The 18,183-nt window shown below is 43.1% G+C and overlaps 1 pseudogene; it reads left to right on the top strand.

The window, feature by feature from the left end:
* Positions 1-1,078: 1,078 nt before the first annotated feature.
* The window catches only part of LOC101040465 (cytospin-B-like), a 49,158-nt pseudogene continuing 32,053 nt past the window's right edge, over positions 1,079-18,183 (top strand).

The following is an 18,183-nucleotide window of genomic DNA, read 5'->3' on the forward strand; positions in this document are numbered from 1 at the left end:
ACTCAGGGAAGTTCTTTATAGCAGTGTGTTGACTAATAGAGTAAATTTGTACCAGGAGGATGGGGTACTGTTATAAAAACAACCTGAAAATGTGGAAGTGACTTTGGAACTGGGTAACGGGCAGAGGTTAGAACAGTTTGGAGGGCTCAGAAGAGGATAGGAAGATGTGGGAGTTTGGACTTCCTGGAGACTTGTTGAATGATTTTGACCAAAATGTTGATAATGATGTGGACAGTGAAGTCCAGGCTGAGGTGGTCTCAGGTGGAGATGAGGAAATTACTGGGAATTGGAGCAAAGGTCACTCTTGCTATGCTTTAGCAAAGAGATTGGTGGTGGCATTTTTCCTCTGCCCTAGAGATCTGTGGAACTTTGAACTTGAGAGAAATGATTTGAAATTGGAACTTAAAAGGGAAGCAGAGCATAAAAGTTTGGAAGATTTACAGCCTGACAATATGATAGAAAGGAAAAAACAATTTTCTGGAGAGAAATTCAAGCCAGCTACAGAAATTTGCATAAGTAACAAGAAGCCAAATGTAACTGCCATTCTGTGACAGTGGGAAAAATGTCCCCAGGACATGTCAGAGATCTTGGTGGCAGACTGTCCCATCACAGGCCCACAAACCTAGTAGTTAAAAATGGTTTAGTGGGATGGACCCAGGGCCACCCTGCTCTGTGCAGCCTTGGCACTTGGTGCCCTGTGTCCCAGCTACTCCAGCTCCAGTGGTGGCTAAAAGGGGCCAATGTACAGTTTGGGTCATTGCTTCAGAGAGTGCAAGCTCCAAGCCTTGGTGGCTTCCATGTGGTGTTGGGCCTGTGAGTACACAGAAGTCAAGAACTGAGGTTTAGGAACCTCTGCCTAGATTTCAGAGATTTCAGAGGATGTATGGAAACGCCTGGATGTCCAGGCAGAAGTCTGCTGCAGGGATGGACCCTTCATAGAGAACCTCTGCTAGGACAGTGCTAAGGAAAAATGTGAGGTTGGCGCCGCCACACAGAACCCCACTGGGGCACTGCCTAGTAGAGCTGTGAGACGAGGCCACTGTCCTCCAGACCCCAGAAGGGTAGATCCACTGATAGCATGTACCATGCACCCAGAAAAACCACAGGCAATCAATGCCAGCCCATGAAAGCAGCTAGACAGAATGTTGTCACCCGCAAAGCCATAGGGACGGAGTTGCCCAAGACCGTAAGAGCCCCACCCCTTGGATCAGCGATGGGAATGTGAGACATGGAGTCAAAGGAGATCATTTCAGAGCTTTAAGATTTAATGACTGCCCCACTGGGTTTTGGACTTGCATGAGGCCTGTGGCTTCTTTATTTTGGACAATTTCTCCCATTTGGAACAGGAGCATTTATTCAATGCCTGCACTCCCATTGTATCTTGGAAGTAACTGACTTGTTTTTATAACAGCATGAAAACAGACTAATACACACACATACGTGGAATCATGCAGCATTTATCCTTCTGTGTGGCTGGCTTCTTTGACTTAGCATAATGTCTTCAAGGCTCATTTATGTTGTAGCATGGGACAGGATTTCTTTATTTTTTAGGGCCGAATAATATTCCATTGTATATTATATACCATGTTTTCTTCATCTTTTCATCTGGTGGTGCACACTTGGGTTGCTTCCACCTCTTGGCTGTTGTGAATAATGCTGCAACAATGATGAGAGTGTAACTATCTCTTTAAGATTCTGTTTTCGATTCTTTTGGATAAATACCTAGAAGTGGCACTGCTAGATCATTTGATAGTTCCATTTTTATGTTTTTGAGGAAGCTCTGTACTGTTTTCCGTAACGGCTACACCACTGTACACTCTCATGAACACTGTGCAAGGGTTTCTGCATCTCCTCACCAGCACTTGTTATTTCCTGGTTTTTGATAATGGCCTTCCTAACAGGTGTGAGGTGGCATGTCACTGTGATTTTGATTTGCATTTCCCTGACGACTAATGATATTGAGCATCTTTTCATATACTTGTTGGCCATTCAAAACAGAAAACTTTTACACACGTCCTTGAATATACAGAGAACATTCCAGGAAAGATACTCACCAAGTTAATTAGTAATGACTACCCTTGGGGAGAATTGAGGAACAGGAGTGAAAGGGAGACTTTCTCTTCACTATTTGCCCTTTATGTTTCCTTTGAGGATGGTGTCTATTGCATGTATTACCTGCTTGAATAAATGAGTTAATTAAAAACTCCCCCAGTTATTCCACTGTGTTTAAGAACTGTTGGGCATGCACGCACACACACATGCACACACAGACCCCTGGGTTTGTGCTGTTATTGATGTCTCAAGCTCACTGTGCTGGTGTCCTCCTGGTTTTTCTTTTCTTTTCTCCTTAGGAATGGAATCCGCTGTTTTTTACCGAGGCATCCGGCTTAGAGCAGTGTGCAGTCGGCCGGCAGAGGGGTGACTCAGTGCTCGGACTTTCCTGACCTTCCACTCTCAGGTAAATTACATAAACATAAAGGACTTTTGACTTACTGCAGTTTCAACCCCTGAATAATGGCCATGTCATGGATGTTAGATCCAGCAGTGCAGCTGACGCGAGGAAAAAGTTGTCTTGTCTCCTGCCAGCTGCACCTCTCAGTGTGCTTGTGCTAGGGAGACAGGAACTTTGCTGCTGATTTTTTTTTTTAAGACATAGGGTCTCATTTTGTTGCTCAGGCTGGTCTTGAACTCCTGGCTTCAAGCAGTCCTCTTGCCTAAGCCTCCCAAAGCACTGAGGCGTGAGCTCCCATGCTTGGCAAAAAAAAAAAAAACCAAAAAAAAACCATTTTTTTTTTAAATTTCAACATTTAAATTTCTTTGGAATATAAGTCATTTTTTGCAAGCTAAAAAATAGAATCAAATTAAGGCAATCTAGTGGTCCGGGCATCCAGGCTGAACCTTGCAATCATGAGCAGAATAATGACATAATACAAGGTGCTAGCAGCAGGGCTATAAACTCTTAACTAATAAACACTTATCTACGTGTTTCATTAGGATCAGCCAAAAGTTTTGCCTTTAAAGGAATAATCTATAGAACATCTTGATTTAGAAGGGACCAGTGACCCCAATTATATGCTATCCAACCTACTGGTGAACTGGATCAGAACGGGCCAAGGACTGTTAAGCAGAGGAAGTATTTTAATTGCCAAGATGCATACTAAAGTTGAGATCACAACAACTATTGCTGTGAAGTAAATACCTCATTGACAGTCCTCCTCACTTAGCCCTCACCAGGCACCTGTCTGCTTGGATGATTCTATTTACTGTAATAACAAAGGACCACAGTGACAACTGCTTGCTTGCAGCAATCCCCAGAAGTTGCTTGTCAACACTGAGGTCATCAGAAGCTGCAGAAACAGGGATTAATGGGCTGTTTTTGTTGTTCTCTTTACTGATGTAAATACTGTTTTTCTCTGCTATTTAGAACTAATTAGCCCCACTCCCAACTTTAGTACCCATAATTGGTGGCTGTGAGCTGTAGAAGGATTGTTTTCTTCTGTGACTATATGTGGGTCATGGGCAGCAACTGTGGGCCTGGTCTCTGGCTTGCTGTGTAGCTCTGAACAAGACACTTAGTTCTCTGAGCTCCAGTTTCCTCTGTGACTATAAACTAGACAATCTTGAAAGGTTTCTCCTATTCTACACTTTTATGGGCCTTTACGAAATATCATCTCATCAGGCATCAAGGCATTCTCCTGTAGTCCCAGATACTCAGGATTCTGTGGTGGGAGGATCACTTGAGCCCAGGAGGTTAGGTGCAAATCAAGCCTGGGCAACATAGCAAAACTGCATCTCTAAGAAAGAAAAAGAAATATCATCTGGAGGATTTAGTCTGTTTCATTACCTGTTTTGATTCCGACTAATATGACAGCAGAAAAGAGCTTTGAAAGAATAATTTCTACTTCTTTTTTTATTGAACCAGGCCCTTGGCTGGAATGGCCTTTTCTCTTGTAAAATAGTTCTTTTTGGTTTCCAGCCTCTTGCCTGCTGCTGCCTGTGACTGATCATCACGAGGCATTTTCCTGTCACTCTGTCTGTCTGTCTGTCTGTCTGTCTCTGTCTCTCTCTCTCTCTCTCTCTCTCTCTCTCTCTCTCTCTCTCAGATGTCTGTCAGTAAATGTCTTTCCCCAGGTAAGGGCAGGTAATGTCTTTCCCTGGGTAAGGGCAATTTTACAAGGCCCTTATTAAGGGTACATGCTTGGTTTAATGCTCTGATGACATTGTCTTGAAATTAATAATGTTTGAACAAGGTTGATTGGTGATAGATCCTATAAAGATGTAGTGGTCCTGCCTGGAGAACCCACATCCCTAGTTCATTTTCACCATATCAGAAGCATATATATGTTTATGCTTGAGGATAAAAAGAACTGTACTGTACTGGAGAATGAAGTTGGATGGCGATCAAGAGCCTCTTCTTCAAAAATAGGTGATTATGTGATTGTTCCCATAGATCTTCTAAAGGAAAGGACCTAGGAACTGAAGCCAGACCCCCACCTCCGCAAGAGTCCCTTGCTGGAGTCACTGAGCACATCCCCTTCTCTGGGATTTGGGGACATGAGACTGCTGAGCACTTCCACCAGAGGGAAAGTGCAAGTGGCCCCAAGAAAGAGGGAAACACAAAGTAGTCCAGGTGTCATGTCTCAAACGGTAAGAAATCAGAAAACCATAGGCTGATCAGCTTTTATTCTTCCTTCTGTTTTGTCCTCCTGGCCAAGTGACTTTGACAAATATTTCCTGCATGAAAATAATTAAGATGCAGTGCATGCCTTCAGTGAGTTTAAAAGGAGGACGCTGGACGGACAGTAAGTAGTTTGCAAGATGAAATTAAGGGCTATGAAAAAACAGTACTGAATAGGGAAAGTACTAGAGAGTTGTTAGTTGGCCGAAGAAGTTTAAAGAGCAGTAGTAATTCAGGGAATGTGGGTAGTGGCATGTGTCTGGACTAGACTGGCCTTCCTGAGGGCAGATACCCTGCCATATATGTGCATGGTAGACTCTCTGTCAGTATGTGTTGGTTGGTGGATAGGTGACTAGGACATTCCAGCTGGAAAGCAGGTTGGAGCCATATTGCAAATAGTCTTCATTGCTAAGGAAGAGGCTTGTGCTTTATTTTGGTTAAGCACTGAGGAACCGCCAAGTTTATGGGATTTTGTTCCTGTTTTTGAGTTGTGGTACAGTGAGATGGGACCCACATTTTAAGGAGGAGTCATCGGAAAACTGGCTTATGAGGATTAGGGAGGCATTTGAAAATCAGTGTTTAAAGAGGAGTTTCTCAGGGATGTGAAAGAGGGGTTGGCAGAGGGAGAGGACTGTAAGGCCAGCAGGGAGGTCACTAAGAGCTGGTCTTTGCTCCCATACCTCTGTCAGCTCCTCCCTTTTCAGTGCCCCTGGTTACTCAGGTTACAGCAAACCTCTTTCAACTGTTTTCCTCTGTCATGTCTTCCTGTTTCTTCATGTTGGTTAATATTCTGAAGCACTGAGCATATCCTGCTGCAGACCTTGCAGAAATCTGCCATGACTCTGTCATCCACACTCCCCATCCTGGTCTTCTAGATGCTCTACTACTTCGCACCACCCCTACCCACCTGCCAGAATGGCCCAGCCTCTCCCTCGAGCTGAGCCTGTTTTAGGCCGTCCCTTAGCAATATTGCACAAGCATTTTTGAGTGTAAGTCTTTGTCTATAAGATTCTAACTTAAATTGTCTTCTCCTTTCATACTCTAAATACTGTTCTTTTTATTTGAAGGTCAGAACTTCCATGAAGTTATAGCTAATGCCTGGCAGCATTGACCTCTCCCTTCTCTCTCTCTCTCTCTCTCTCTCTCTCTCTCTCTCTCTCTCTCTCTTTTATTTGAGATGGATCTTCACTCCCTGTCTCCAAGGCTGGAGTGCAGTAGTGCAATCTGGGTTCACTGCAACCTTTGCCTCTTGAATTCAAGTGATTCTCATGCCTCAGCCTCCTGAGTAGCTGGGATTATAGGCATGCACCACGACACCAAGCTAATTTTTGTATTTTTTTTTCTTTAGTAGAGGTGGGATTTCAGCATTTTGGCCAGGGTGATCTCAAACTCCTGACCTCAAGAGATCTGCCCAGCTCAGCCTCCCAGAACACTGGGATTGCAGGTGTGAGCCACCACGCCTGGCTGACATCTCCCTTCTCTGACTTTGGTGTCCTACACCGTTTCATTTGTTTAGTTTCTGTACTGCTTTGTGCTGTTGATAACTGCTGCACAGTATATGCCTTGATCTCCATTTATGCTGTAATTTAGTGGACAGTAAATGTTTAGCTCACATTTGGTATCTTTCCCAGCCCCTTGCATTGTGCAACACATGTAACAGGCCACCCAGTAAGACTTACGAATGAGTATACTCATTCATAATCAATATGAATGTATTGAATACTTACCAGTATATAAAATTGGCTACTTTCGGAGTAATTGCTTTTTTTTTTTTTTTTTTTTTTGAGACAGAGTCTGGCTGCAGCCTCTGCTTCGGGTTCAAACACTTCTCCTGCCTCAGCCTCCCAAGTAGCTAAGTAGTAGCTTTTTAATAACTAGTATAATTACAAATACAAGTATTATCAAAGGATTCATGAGTAAGTTCAGGTCTTATTGTTATACCTTTGGATGTAGCCTGTATTTGGACCCAAATAGATGAAGTCATATATTTTAGAGGTTGAATTTAAAGCCCCAGATATTACATATTGTCCTGTTTATGTGCACGAGATTTAAATAATCAAAAGAAGTTTTGAAAACCAGAATTAGTGCTTCTTTAAAATTGTTTTCAATATACCAGAAATGCATACAGGAAGGCTATGTGTATGTTAATATGCTATTGATGTTAATCTCTTTCATAGTGAAAACTTAGTAAAATTAATTTATTTCAATTTTGCATTTATCTCATTGAGATAAAGCAATGGCAGGTTATCTGGTATTTTTAATATGCCCTTCCAATATACCTTAATTTTTTTTTAAGAGATGGGTGTCTTGTTCTGTTGCCCGGGCTGGAGTGCAGTGATATAATCATAACACACTACATCCTTGAACTTCTGGCCTCAAGCAGTCCTCCCATCTCAGCCTCTTGAATAGCTGGGACTACAGGTGTGCCTCACCAGCCCAGCTTATTTGTTTGTTTATTTATTTATTTCAGAGTTGAGGTCTCACTCTGTTGCCCAGGCTGGTTTCCGGCTCCTGGACTCAAGTGATCCTTCCCCGTTAGCTTTCCAAAGTTCTCAGATTGCAGGCATGAGCCACTGTGCCATGCCAATCTCTACCTTTTACTTGTTATTTAGATACTGGTATAGTCTTAATGTGTAGAATGCTTTCGTATAGGTGTCTTTCTTTAATTCAAATGAGATTGAATTAAAGGTTCTAGACTGAATTATATTTACACAAATAAAAGACTAGATGGATGAATGACAGATGGATTTTAAAACAAAATGTAGCAAAACTCTCCCTAGACTCATGACAGTCAGGAGGCACAATTTCATGTTTATTTCACACTATGAGACATCATAAAATGTAATATTAATGTCACTAATTTGGTCGTTTCTTTAGAGTCTGACTGAATAAACTAGACATTTCCTTTTCTAAAGTAGGTATTTATTTCTGTATATTTGAGGATTCTGAACATTAGCATCTTCTCCTTACCATATGCTCTTCTCTGTAACCAGTGTAGAAAGAAGAGACCCTCTCATGGCCTTGGCCCAGGAATATGGCAGCTCCAAGCACAATGCTCTACTGAAATGGTGCCAGAAGAAGACGAAAGATTACATGGTAAGGGACAACGTCAGCTGACTTCCAGCCAGCCCTGGGCAGTAGCAGTCCTGTACTAGTGCACGTTCTGTGTGTGCCTGCGCTTGGTGGGCCAACATGTGTGTAATTATCATCGTTCTATTCAACTAGATAGAGAGGCAAATAGAGTATGCAGCCCTCAGTATTACCCCTCACTACTAAGATAACCATTGTCCTCAATTCTTCTCTTTATGGATTTTAACAAAAGTATGCAGCCCTAAATATTATGTTAGTGTTGCTTGCATTTGAATTTTATTACAAATGGAACTTTAAAGACTATATAATGTTTGCATCTAGCCTTTTTTTACACAGCATTGAGTCAGTAAGATTTATTCATGTTGTCACCTGTACTGTAGTTTGTTCATTTTCTTCACCATTTAGTAACCCATTGTAGGGTTATGCCATTATTTAGTTGTCCATTCTGTTATTGATGGACAGACAGTTGAGTCATGTCCAGTTTGGGGCTAAGGTGAATAGTGCTGTGGTGTTCTCGTGCATGTTTCTTGAAACACATATGTGCTCATTACCACCAGATACATACTTAGGAATGGAGTTCCTGGGCTGTAGGGCATGCATACATTCTAGGATCATGCCAAATAGGTGACTGAAATATTTGTATAATTTGTGTCTTTTCAGCAGTTGATAAGAGGTTGATTTCTGTGCATTTTCATGAACACTTGGTAGCATCAGTCTTTTTACTGGAGCTCATGTGGGTAATGTGTAGTAGTGTCTCACTGTGGTTTTCTTTTGGCAGTGGAGAGGGAGCACCTTTTCATATGCGAATTGGCCATGTGGATAGTCCCTCCGGGGATGCACCTGCTCAGATGTTTTGCCCACTTTGTTTGTTGTGGGGGGTGGATTTATTGGCTCTGTTGGCAGGACATGAACTTTTGCTCATTTTAAGAATCAGGCGTCATTCTCTTCCTTATTGGTTTTAAGAGTTATTTATATATTCTTCGTATAAGTCCTTTGCGAATACCTTCTCCCAGTGTGTCTTAAATTTTCTTCTTTTGATGAACAAAGTTCTTAATTAAGTCTAATTTATCAATCTTTTCTCTAATGGTTAGTGCTTTTTGCATTTTACATAAGAAGTTGTTTATTCCTGGATCATGAGCATATTGCCCTTGTGTTTTCCTGTAAAAGCTTTATTGTTATATCTTTCACACTAAATAGAAATCCTCTTTAAAATCAATGATAGTTTGTTTGTTTTGGAAACGGAGTCTCAGTAATCCCCAGCATTCTTACAACATTTTGCTAAACCTTCTGAAGATTCTAGCACCACAACACTCCCTCCCCAGAATCAAGCTTTTTGGAGAGGTGAGGAGAGAAAGAAGCTGGAAAGAAAAACCCAGTCTCAGCCAAGATGCAGGCCAGATAGTACTTTAGCAGGATCGGGAGTCTCTGTCATATCAGTAGTCAGAATCCCAGGACTTTGAGAGGCTGAGGCGGGAGGATTACTTATATAATATCTATATCTATATCTATATCTATATCTATATCTATATCTATATCTATATCTATATCTATTTCACCTTTTATTTTAGATTTGGGGGCACATGTACCCCTGAAACCTTACCAATGTAAGGTTTGTTACATTGGTATATTGTGTGATGCTGAGGCTTAGGGTACAATTGATCCCATCACTCAAGTACTGAGAATAGTACCCAATGGTTAGCTTTTCAGGCCTTGCCCCCCACCCTCCCTCACCCTTTTTGGAATCCCCAGTTTCTGTTGTTTCCAGTTGTACTTGATGTTTAGTGCCCATTTATAAGTGAGGACATGCGGTTTTTGGTTTTCTGTTCCTGCGTTAGTCTGCGTAACATACTGGCCTCCAGCTGCATCTATCTTGCTGCAAAGGACATGGTTTCCTTTTTTATGGCTGTGTTGTATTGCATGGTGTATATGTACATATTTTTTTTATCCAGTCTATCATTGATGGGTATTTAGATTCATTCCATATCTTTGCTATTGTGACTTGTGTTGGAATGAACATGCAAGTGCACGTATCTTTTTGGTACAATGATTTGTTTTCCTTTGGGTACATACCCAGTAATGAGATTGCTGAGTTTGATGGTAGCACTGTTTGAAGATCTTTGAGAAATCTCCAAACTGCTTTCCACACTGGCTGAACTAATTTACATTCCCACCAACAGTGTATAAGTGTTCCCTTTTCTCCATAGCCTCACCAGCAACTGTTACTTTTCAACTTCTCACATCTGACTCATGTGAGAAGGCATCTCATTGTGGTTTTGATTTGCATTTCTCTGATGGATGAGTGATGATCAGCATTTTTTCAAATGTTTATTGGACACTTGTCTGTCTCCTTTTGAGAAGTGTTTGTTCATGTCCTTTGTCCATTTTTTAATGGGGTTACTTGTTTTTTGCTTGTTGATCTGTTTAAGTTCCTTATAGATTCTGAATATTAGATGCATAGTTTGTGAATATCTTCTCCCATTCTTTAAGTTGTCTGTTTACTCTATTCTTTGTTTCTTTTGCTGTGCAGAAGCTCTTTAATTAGGTCCCAATTGTCAATTTTTATTTTTGCTGCAGTTGTTTTGGGGGACTTAGCCAAAATTTCTTTGCCAAGACTGATGTCAAGAAGGGTATTTCCTAGGTTTTTCTTTTAGGATTTTTAATAGTTTGAGGTCTTACATTTAAATCTTTAATTCATCTTAATTAATTTTTGTATGTGGGAAAAGTTAGGTGTATAGTTTGAATTTTTGTTGAGGGACCTGTTCAGCTCTAGGTAATTGCAGGTGCTGGGGATTACACAGCAAAAGTCCCTGCTCTCACGGAGCATACATTCTCATGGGGTCTGGCAGTTAACTGAAAGAAAAAGGTAACGTGCCATATTTGAAAGGGGGTATTGCTGTGGAGAGAAATAAATCGGGGAAGGAGGTTTGGGAATGTTGGGTGAATGGTACAATTTATATACAGTGATCAGGGAGGTGACATTCCAGCACTTGTTCCGCTCCCCTGAGGGCTTTGGTGTCTGCACGAAAGTTTATTTCCCATCAAGGACTAGGCTTGGAGGGTCAGAGTAAGGAAGTCCTCACTGCAGTGACTGTGGCAATAGGAGCTGAAGTGATGTACGGTGGCTGCCCCAGGTCAGCAGCACTGGGAAGTGAGTATTGCAGCCAGACCCACCTGCAGAGCCCTGGACCAAGCTGCCTAACTTTCTTGAGTCACTCAGGATTAAGACCCAGTGAAAGAATGTGAGTCTGCCCTCGCCGTGAAGTGAGGCCCTCACTGAGCTCAAAATGATGCTCCTAGGAGACCCTTTCACACGTTCTGCTCAACTTAGACATCCTGGGGTCTTTTTGGAAGAAGTCACTCCCAGAAAGGCCCTGCAAACTACTCCCAGTCCTCAGATTTCGTGCTTCTAATGCCTGTTAGCTGTTTTCCAAGCCAAGGACCACCCTGACCCAGGGAACCCCTGCACTTCCCTTCTTTGATCTAAAAATCTACTTAGAGCTTCTAGTTTTGTGTTATGATAAGAAAATCTCTATCTCTAATGTAATTACCAGTGAGAATTCTGAAAGGACAAAAAGCCAAGAGGGTGAATGTGACAGGCAGAATTCTAAGGAGGAGCCCATGACTCTCCCTTGTCTAATGTCCTCCCCTTTATATGACACACGGAGGTGGTCTGGATGTGCCTCACCTGATCACAGACCCCTGTAAAAGGCAAGCTATGACTCTGGCTTGTGGCAGAAGTGGGGAAATTCAAACCATGAGAAGGATTCTGCATGTTCTTGGTGGCTTGAAAAGGAAGGAGCACGTGAGAAGGAGCCAAGAAGGGCCCCTAGCTGATGGCCAGCAGGAAACAGGGACTTTCTAGCACTAAAGCATTAGTCCTTGCTGAGGTCCTAGCCATGGCCAGAAATTGCCACGTGGGCTGCTCTGCAGTTGTGAGGTTGACAACTGTAATTGTGGTGCCACTGATTGTGGTGCCTTTGTCCTCTCTCCCTGTCTTGATGCCCTCAGACCTCAGCCAGGCCACGGATGCTCAGTTTGCTTCCCCTTCTGCCTTCCCCCAGCTGGGGGATCTTGGGTTAAAAGTCATTCTGATGAATGTATGTAATTCAGCTTTAAGTCTCTCCTACGTCCTCTGTCACCTCCCAAGAAGCATCAAGAGGTACAGCTGCCTCACCCCTTCGTGGGTGGCACCTTGGCTGTGCTCCCTGGGCTTTTGGCCAATGCTGGTGAATCAGGCAAGGGCATGGGTAGGGAGTCCGTACGTCTCACCTGCATCTCCAAAGCTGGAATCCGTTAATTCTTAGGAAGTTGTAATATGCCAAGTTTAAGAATTTTAAAGTCCTCTGGTTTCATGCCAGTTTAGAATATTACAGCAGTATTGTAGCAGAAAGGAAAAGATGTGAAGTGACAGCAAAGTTCACTCTTATGGAAAATATAACTTTGAAAACAGTTTGGCTAGAAATGGCCAAGTACTTTTATTGCTTTCATCTAAATCATTGCATTAGTTTTCTTTCACTGTGTAACAAATCATCACAGACTTAGGGATGTAAACATCACATGTTCGTTAGCTCGCAGCAGGTCAGAAGTGTGGCTCAGGAGGCTGTCCACCGAGGATCCCCTGAGGCTGCAGTCAGGGTATCAGCCGAGCAGCGCCCTTACCCAGAGGGTCTGGGGAGAGCCTGCATCCATGCTCATCCAGGGGCTGATAAGCTTTTCACCGTTGTAAAACCACGGTTCCCCTTTAACCTCTGGCTGTTGGCCAGGGTCACGCTCACCTCCCAGATGGAGGCTCATTCCGCGTGGCAGTGCCCTTGTGGTCGTGCTTCCAATCTCAGACTTCTTCTTTAACCGGCTGGAGAGAACTTTTCTCCCTCTAAACACCCAGTGTGATTAGGTCAGGCCCACCCGATCTTCTCCCTACCCAAAGGTCAGTTTATTAATCAGCTAATCACATGTAAAATCCCTTTGCTATAGGTAATCATGGGAATAATGCCAGGTTGACACCAGGGAGTAGAAGTCATAGGGGCATCTTAGAATTCTGCACCCCAGGCATGGTTCTCAATGTGGACTATGCATTGGAACCACCTAGAGAGCTTTTAAAAATACCTGTGTCTGGGCCTAACCCTGAATCTAAAGAATCAAATTCTAACGTGGAGGGCCCCAGGCACCAGGATTTCTCAAAAGCTGCTACTGTGTTCCGAGTGTTTTATGTTCCTCTTTTCCCGACCCCAAATTGGTATGTTGAAACCTAATCACCAATGTGAGGGTGTTAGGCAGTGAGGCCTTAGGGAGGTGATTTGGTCCCCTCCTGGGGTGAGAGCACTTATCCAAGAAAACTTATAGCTGCTTTGCCCCTCCCACCATGTGAGGACACAGTGAGAAGATATCACCTGTGAACCAGGAAATGGGCCCTCACCAGACACCAAACCTGCCTTGACTTTGGACTGTCCAGCCTCCAGAACTGCAAAGAAGAACTCTGTGTTGTTTATAAGCCACCATGCCTGTGGTTCTTTGTTGTAGCCCCAGAATCACCTGGGACATTCACTCAGGTGTTTCTAACATGCAAGCAGTGTTGAAAACCTCTGATCTAAAACTCAGGCCTAAGCCTGAGAGAACTGTTTCCAGTTTTGTGGCTCCAGCTGCCAACTGTCTGCATGCTGTAAAAGGTGAGAAACAGTGGACATGAACGATGGAGACACCGATGGCCTGAAGAAGAGACCACCACTCTTTCATCATCTGGCCAAGAAAATAATCTGAGCCTAAGGAAGGAACTGTGGAATTCCATGTTACCTCTTCATCCTGGTAATTCCACTCTGTCGGGTTTCCATTGCTGCAAAAGACAACAAAGATAGCTGTTTAAACTACACGCATTTAGCAGCTCACGGTTTTGTACATCAGAAGCCCTTATGAGCCCAGGTGCATTTTCTGCTCCCTGTGTCCAGCTGTTGTCCGGGCTCTTACCTGGAGGCTCTGGGAAGGAATCTGATTCCAAGTTCACTCCAGAGTTGGCAGACTTCACCCTTCACTGACCACACCGCCAGTGTCAGCCGGAGAGTCTAGGACATGGCAGAGCCCTAAGAGCGCAGTCAAGGTGTGAGCCGTGGGGATGTGGAGTAGTTGTGCCTCATGCTTCTTGGGAAGTGACAGAGGACTTAGGAGAGATCTAAGGCTGAATTTCTTTTTTTGTTTGTTTGTTTTTTAAAAGACAGGGTTTCACTATGTTGGCCAGGCTGGTCTCAAACTCCTGACCTCAGGTGATCCGCCCTCCTTGGCCTCCCAAAGTGCTGAGATTACAGGCGTGAGCCACCGTGCCTGGCCAGGCTGAATTTCACACATTAATCAGAGTGATTTACAGGCCAAGGGCCTCAGCAAGGGGAAGGCAGAGGGCAAAGCAAGCTGACCATCCCCTGTCAGGAGATGCCTATCAGGACAAAGGACCCAATGGCACCACACTCGCAGCTGTGAACCTCAGCACGCTAATGCTTTAGTGCTGGCCTGTCCAAGTCAGCCCACAGGCACCAAGAAGAACGACGTTCTGTAGCTGGATCTGGATTCCACAGAGGCACCTTTTATGTTGAGCGTCCTCCTACAAGGCCTGACCCAAAAAGTCTGAAGCCTCCTGACGGGGAAGGCCCTATACTGCCCATGGAGTGGGTCATTGACCCCATGGCTCCTGAGTTCATTTACCTCTTAACAGAAATTCATGTTTCTATATTCTGTATGACAATAAGCAATTGCTATTTTTTATAACAAGCCTGTTTTACAAGCTTTGCTACCGTAGTATACTTCATAGTTAAGAGCTTCATTTATGCGAAACTAAATCAAAAATTGTGGCAGATAGTTGAATAGCTCAGGGAGCTATTTTCCCTTTCTCAGGAAACTTTGAACAGAATGACTGTGATTTCTGATGTATAAGAGAAGCACCACAAGTTTAAACTGAAATAAGACCTTTACCCTCTTCCGATCATGTTTCTCCTCCCAGTGTGTTCATAGACACTGGAGTATAAATATCCTCTAATTGCCTCTTCCTTTGTGTGCCTTCAGTGAGGCCACTAACCTAAGATCATTGAGGAAAGATGGTTTAGTAAGAGAATTTCATTGTCAGCAGGATCGTTTCTTCCCCACACACCCCTTGTACATCATTATGATTCACGTTTTATCTTTTCATGGTAACCCAGGAGGAATCAAAGTTTGAGGGACTTATGATTTTATTTTATAAGCACTGGGCCCAGAGGAGTGAGAGTCAGAGGATGAATGGAGCCTGGCTGAGGCTGCAGGAAGAGCAGGTGTTGGAGACTGGGTGCTGCTGTTGACAGGAGCAGTGCTGCATCCAGCAGTTTGGTTCAGGCAGCTTCAGGGTGAGGGGGTACATCGTGGGGATCTTTCAGACCCAACCTGAGACAGTCAATTAGGTGAGTAGTGACTATGGGATGACCAAATGAATTTCAGTCCAAGGAAGTGGGCGGAGGGGGGATCTCCAGGCTAACGCTACGTGCACATGTATGCACTCAGTGAATATATTTTAAATACTTGCTGGACACTGTGCTCAGCAACCAGGCCTAGACCCCCAGGAAGAAGGTGGGTCAAGGGGAGTGGGACAGACAACAAAGAAAAGAGAAGTGGAAGGGGAACAGGCCCAGGGGCTGTGCAGAGAATTGCACAGGATGGACAGGAGTGCCTGGGGTGCTCTGGGTTGGGAAGGCCTGATGAGGAGGTGACATGTACACCTGGACCAAAATGGAAGGAAGAGCCAGCCCTGTGGAGATGTAGTGACAGGATCCCAGGTACAGGAGGCAGTTGGAGCCAAGTGCCTGGGGCAGGAAGGAGTTTGCCATGCTGAGGGGACAGAGGAAGGCTTTGTGGCCAAGGCGATGGGCAACAGGCACAGAGTGGGTGCGATGAGATTGGAGAGTTGAACCAGTATTGCATCATAGGTTGATCATTTTCAGTGGAAATGGTGCTTCTGGGTGAGGGTTCAAAGCCCCAAAAAGGTAATGGTTGCTTGACCTGTGTTTCATCCCAGCTGGAAAGTGGCTACCCTTAAAGTCATGGACACCTTAGTGCCTGCATTTCATTGCACTGCCCATGTATTGCCAAGGGATCTAATGTGGCATTGAACATCTCTGCAGCACAAGCTCAGACAACCACCTCTGACTGTAGATCCTGGAGCTCAATATAGTGAACGCCACATAAGTTAAAGTGGTTGGTTTCAATCATTAACAGGCATTCTAAGTAGTTAGAAATAGCCAGAAATATTAAAATGTTTTTTAAAACAAATGTTAAATTGCTCAACCCCATTGGTCACCAAAGACATGCAAATGAAAGAATGAAATGCTTTTTCTTTTCTTTTCTTTCTTTCTTTCTTTCTTTTTTTTTTTTTTTGAGATGGAGTCTTGCTCTGTCACCCAGGCTGGAGTGCAGCGGTGAGATCTCAGCTTACCACAACCTCCACCTCCTGGGTTCAAGCAATTCTCCTGCCTCAGCCTCCTGAATAGCTGGGCCTACAGGCATGCGCCACGACACCTGGCTAATTTTGTATTTTTAATAGAGACAGGGTTTCTCCATGTTGGTCAGGCTGGTTTCAAACTCCTGACCTCACGTGATCCACCTACCTCAGCCTCCCAAAGTACTGGGATTACAGGCCTGAGCCACTATGTCCTACCGAATGTGTTATATTTTTAACAGAAAGGAAAATGTTTTTGAAACTGCCTCTTCTTTACATAAAGAAGTCAGGTGCAAAATGTCATATCTCGTATGATTCCATTTATATAAAATGTCCAGAATAGGCAAATCCATAGAGACAGAGAGGAGATGAGTGGTTGCTGGGAGCTGGGGAGAGGGGATTGAGACTGACTGCTAATGAGACAGAGCTTCTTTGGGGGTTGAAAATGTTCCAGAAGTGGGCAGTGGGGGTTGCATAACCTTGTATATGGTCAAAACCACTGAACAGCAAGCACATTTTTAAAGGATATATTTTGTGGTATGTGATTTATATATCAATAAGTTATTTATTTAAAAAGAGTAAGTGCAGTTTGAAGGGCTTAAGTAGAGGGATCAGGGAGCTGTTGGGACAGAGTACATTGGATGGGGTAGGAGCTGCCATTTAAGTTATAAATATTATCAAACTGTAATTTAAAAAATACACAGGTATTGCTTTATATATTAAAAAATAATTGAAGGCCAGGCGCAGTGGCTCGTGCCTGTGATCCCAGCACTTTGGGAGGTGATGGATCATCTGAGGTCAGAAGTTTGAGACCAGTCTGACCAATATTGTGAAACCCTGTCTCTACTAAAAATACCAAAATTATCCAGTCATGGTGGTGTGCGCCTGTAATCCCAGCTACTCAGGAGGCTGATCAAATAATAATGATAGTAATAATTGAAGCAAAACAATAAAATAAAAGAGGTAGATGCAAGGTATTAGTAATCTAGTTTTTACTCGGGAGGCAGGATTCCCAAGTATTTCTTTTATTATTGCCATTCATAATCCAACCGTATTCTTTGTATCAGAGGTTATATTATGATCTACAATTTGGAGGTGGAAACTCTGAAGGAAAGGCCAGAAAGAAGTATTGTACTCAATAATTAAACCAGTTGCTTTGGAGAAAAGATTTAAAATGAAGAAACAAAACCCATGAGGAGGGTGCTCTCCTGGAATGACAGTGTCAGGAATGGACCTGAGGGGCCTCCTGGGCTGGGCACCATCTGCAGTGCTGCTGTCCCACTTCACAGCCCTGTGACAATTAACAAGTCAGCAATTTCTCCCTAAATGGCATCTTTTTAAGTTAAAATATAAACATAAAAGATTGATAAAACATTTTTCAGAAAAACAGCATTTTTCCAAGTGGCTTACCTAAAAATACCCTTAGCCTGAATCGCATATACTGTGTTATAACTCAGAATTTTCACATTTTGACATGGTCCTTTCTTATTTTATAAAGGTAATAAAAGTGAGCATTTTGTATCATCAAAGCTTTTGCAATTTGAAATAGTAATGATATGAGTCTGACACTGTTAAACTAGATTTAAGTCTTGACTCAGATGAATGGCAAATCCAGCTCACCACGTTTTTTTGTAAATAAGTTTTGTAAGCACGCAGCTTCACACATTCATTTACATATTCTCTAGAACTGTTTTTTTCTGCGACTGCAGAGCTGAGTAGTTGGAACAGAAGTTTTTCAGTTAGATGACCTACCAAACAAATTATTTACAATTCGACTATAGAGAAAGTTTACTTAAATGAAGATATATATTAGGTTGGTGCAAAAGTGATTGCAGTGTTTGCCATTACCGCAATTACTTTTTGCACTGACCTAATGCAAGAATTCCTTAGATGAAGATACATACAAGTATCTTCTATAGTTCAAATCCTATTGGGGCCTGACATAGTGGCTCACACCTGTAATCTCAGCACT

Source organism: Saimiri boliviensis, chromosome 17, assembly GCF_048565385.1.
Source record: "Saimiri boliviensis isolate mSaiBol1 chromosome 17, mSaiBol1.pri, whole genome shotgun sequence".
NCBI lineage: Eukaryota > Metazoa > Chordata > Mammalia > Primates > Cebidae > Saimiri > Saimiri boliviensis.